This window comes from Lithobates pipiens, unplaced genomic scaffold (assembly GCF_037356315.1).
Source record: "Lithobates pipiens isolate NorthernLeopardFrog02 unplaced genomic scaffold, aLitPip1_a1.2 Scaffold_25, whole genome shotgun sequence".
Lineage (NCBI taxonomy): Eukaryota > Metazoa > Chordata > Amphibia > Anura > Ranidae > Lithobates > Lithobates pipiens.
The window spans coordinates 83399352-83403861 of NW_027507787.1; the positions used below are offsets into that span (position 1 = coordinate 83399352).

Below are 4510 nucleotides of genomic sequence, written 5' to 3' on the forward strand. Positions count from 1 at the left end.
ATCATAATATAAAACCCAATCACACCAAACGAATCATGCTAGTTCAGAAATAGAATATAATTTAAGTTCCTAATTACTATAACTACCAGGCTTAAAATACAAACCTGAAAGTTTAATAAAACATAACACCCATATGTGATTGCTAATGGTGGAATTCCATTGGCTAGCAAAGTGATCTGAAATGCAAATGAATAATTTAGGAATGGAATGAACTTTGTATATAAACAGGATCAAAAGCACATGGTTAAACATTCTGAGAAGACTTCTCTTGCCACAATACTTCAGAAAGCACAATCATGGCAACAAAGGGAGGAAAACAAGGTGGTGAGTAGAGTATTTTATTTGCTAAATGTATGTAGAAAAATGTATTAAAAATGTTTTTGGGTGAGCGTTGCCTAAAAAAAAAGGATATTCTTCCTCATCAGAGGAGATGTGTCAGTGACGTATAACTAGGGAAACCAGGTTGGAGGGCCAACACCAGTAGCACTTTCACAGGAGGTGCTTAGATTTTTCTATCATTTTGTCTTGTCTGGGAACATCTGTTTACATATATATAAATCTAAACTGCTCAGAAAAATCTGTTGATCTGAACTGAACAGAATTTATCAATATGTATAGCTAAACCAGTAAAAGTTCAAACCTGGCACTGTGATGTTTATGTTTACATAAATAATGACATCTATGCTGGTGCAGTTTCTCACTGCTCAGAATGCACACAAGGATCCATGTGCATTTATGGTGGCAAAGCTAGTTGCATGTGGTCCAAACAAGTGAAATGATGTCCAAAGCAAATAGAAATTGTACCTTATAAAGATAGTGAACTGAACAAAGGGTGTATGTGCTCATATGCTCTTAGAAGATAGTATAAATTATGGTCTGTTAGAATTACTATACCATTAGTGATGGTGGAGAAGTGGTGCTTATATTTGTCTAATGCCATGTACACACGATTGGACTTTCTGACAGAAAAAGTCAGACGGAATCTTTTCATTTGATATTCCGATTGTCTGTGGGCCTCATCTGACTTTTTCCAAAAAATTCTGACGGACCTAGAATTAGAACATGTTTTAAATCTTTCAGACTGAATCAATTCCTATTGGGAAAACCGTTCGTCTGTATGCTATTCTGACGGACCAAAAACGATGCAGGGCAGCTATTGGCTACTGGTTATTGAACTTCCTTTTTCTAGTCCCATCGTATGTGTTGTACGTCACCGCATTCTAGACAATTGGACTTTAATGTGATCGTGTGTAGGCAAGACCGTTACAGCGGAACTCCGTCGCGTGTATGCGGCATTAGGCAACACATTGCAGAATATATGACAATGAATACATAAATGAGCATGCATTGTAATATGAACTACCATTTTTAGGATTATGCACATGGAGAAACATTTTTGCAGATAAATACCTAATGAGAGAAAACCATTGTGGTAGAGCTATTTATTTAAGCTGTTGGCAGATCATAGGACATTCACAGTAATATATGGACAGTTGTCCTGAAAACAATTTGACTAAAGATTTGCACTTTAGGGGTTTGCTGGGTGAGAGTGGGGGCCTTCTGAATCTGGGTACCCCAAAGCTGTATGCTGTAATTTTAAAAACAGATATGTCTTTTTATGTAGAGCAAAAAGTGGGATATATTTTTTTCTTTTTTTCTATTGCTTCTATAAAAAAAGAGAGCCAAAGAGATATTTTGACTAGTGGAGTTCATACAATTTTCCCTTATAATTTTAGTCATTAATTGTAGTGTTTTTTTATATTTTCATAAATTGAAGATTAAAAAATAAATAAACTAACTTTTGAAATTGCATTTATATGTTAAGTCTTGTATGAGATTTTCAATGACTGGGTTTAAATATAATTTAACTGTGGCCCCAAATATTGCAATTAAATTAATATATTCCAGATAAAGCAATTTTTTTGGCATCTCTTAACCCATTAACTGAATAACATTAAAGTTCTCGTATTCGGATGTTATAATGCTTTTATTTCTTTCACAGGTTGTGGTGCACCTGTACAACAGTGCCAGCCAGACCCATGCCAAGGTAGTAACTAAAGTTTCCTTATGAAGGCCTTAAGTGCATACACATTTTGAAACGCATAACGTTACATGTTGGTAGAATATCTCAGTGTTAGAATGCCAGCATTCTTCAGTAAAGACAACCTTCTAGTGAGTTATGGACCATTCTGTTAAACTCTAGCTAGCTTTTTTAATCAGTTAGATTGAAAAGCAGGCTGAAAGAGTTCAGCTCAGTGCGGAACACTTCTTTTTGCTACATGGGTACAGATCATACCTTCCTTGCATGACCTTTCACTGTTTAATCTTCTGTGTCTCAATCAAAAGCCATGTGGTGGCATTACACTTCCTATTATGCAATGGATAATACATCCTTGTCCCCATGCAGGAAGGGAGACATTTCTTGCTAAGGTTTCTGGTTCAACCACCTTTCAATTTAGGTTGTTAAAGTAAGGAAGGCTTATCATTCAATGCTCACTTAGGTACCACTGCAGGTGGGAGATTTTCAAACTATGGTGACAATTACAAGAACAAATTAATAGGGTTTCCACATGGCCAACAAAAAATTCAGATTTAATAAACATGGAAAAAACATAGATTCATAACACAAAGTTTAGCCCATTTACAAAACAAGCACAGTCCAACCATCCTCAAGCAAAACTCTTGGCTTATATATAGTTATTGAAAATAAATGTGTATACATTTAATATGATCATGTCACTAACTTCACATAAAGAAACTAAAACCAGCCTACACTTTAAAAGTAGAAAGTTTTTACTTACTTTTTGTCAAGCAGTGCCCTGGAACTTTGCTTTATTGCAGAAACCCAGCCAACACTGGTATCCAATATCTCCCAGTATGTTGAATACCTGGGCCCCTACTGTGTGCTGTGGTTTCTCCTGCTGGCCTCTACATTACTTCAGGATACAGTAGTGATACAGGGGCAGATGGGTACTATATTTCATAGTAACCCTAATACAATTCATAACTTAATAAATTATGAGGTAATTATGAGGAGAATAAAATAGGAAGGAGTGTTATTTTTATTAAAACACCATATAATCCCTGACAAAATCTCTACTCTTTTGAAAATGAATGGAAAAGGGTTTGGCTTTACATATACAGTACTTTACCACAACAGTAATCCTGCATGTTGCATTAGCTAGATATTGTACAACAAATCATATCTAAAGCCTTTAAATAGAGCATTAGATTGCATCTAATAAATCACTAAGGTTATTCAAGCATAAGAGCATTGGCCAAACAAACATTCTAAATTATAACCTTGAAGGGTTTATTCAAAAACAAGATAAAATAAAATTACTTTTATAAAACAGTATCCTAGCTAGTGCAACAAACTTAAATTAACCTCCTTGTACAAAATATTGTTAAAAATGAAAAGTATGAATACAAAAAAAATGCTTCTAAAATCAGGAATTATAAACAATTGCATCTTATGTTTACTTATTAGACCCCTGCTCTGTTCCTGATCCTTGCCAAACACAAGGAGGTGGATACGGTGGCCAAGGAGGATTTATGTCCCAGTCATCTGGCGGCTCTGGTGGAATTAGTTCACAATGTCAAACCGGCGGAGGTGGATATGGCTCCCAAGGCCAGATAAGTCAAGTATCAGGCGGCGGAAGTGGTTCACAAGGCCAGGTGAGCCTAGGATCTGGAGGATATGGTGGCCAGGTGGGCCAAGTATCAGGAGGTGGATATGGTTCACAAGGCCAGCTGGGCCAAGTACAAGGTGGCGGATACGGTTCACAAGGCCAGATGGGCCAAGTATCAGGCGGTGGATATGGTTCACAAGGCCAGATGGGCCAAGTATCAGGCGGTGGATACGGTTCACAAGGCCAGATGGGCCAAGTATCAGGAGGTGGATACGGTTCACAAGGCCAGATGGGCCAAGTATCAGGCGGCGGATATGGTTCACAAGGCCAGACAAGCCAAGTATCAGGTAGTTTTAGTCCACAAGGAGGATATTCAAGCCAAGGTGGATGCGGAGGTGGAGTAAAGAAATAAACCTTACTCAAGATCACTATGATAAAAACAAATCTCTCTACTGCAGTTTTCAAGCTACGTGCAATAATTAAATGCTGTGTACCAATTATTACCTACTACCATGTTTGTATATCACATTAAATCTTGTCATGCCGCCTTCTGTCATCAAATAAATATGCTATTTACTTCTCAATTCTAGTAGTATTTAATTGATTTGATTAATCCACATTTACAAATACTATCACACATATTCACAAATTGGAATCAACATTGAGACATGGAGGTCTATACTGATCACTGCTGGGGACACTTTGATCTGTATTGGCCAGTGGCCACTGCTGGGGACACTGAGAGCTGTACTGATCACTGCTGAGGGCACTGAGAGCTGTACTGGTAACTGCTTGGGACACTGATATCTGCACTGGTCACTGCTGTGGACACTAACAGCTGCATTGGTCACTGCTGGATACAATGAGATCTGAACTGG

At 37.5% G+C, this 4510-nt stretch overlaps 1 long non-coding RNA gene across 1 annotated transcript; it reads left to right on the plus strand.

The window, feature by feature from the left end:
- The first annotated feature begins 248 nt into the window (after positions 1-248).
- Positions 249-4216, plus strand: LOC143929886 (uncharacterized). The gene is made up of 3 exons (XR_013262622.1): positions 249-324; positions 2003-2047; positions 3491-4216. It is a non-coding gene; the product is annotated as an uncharacterized LOC143929886 (long non-coding RNA).
- The last annotated feature ends 294 nt before the right edge of the window (positions 4217-4510 follow it).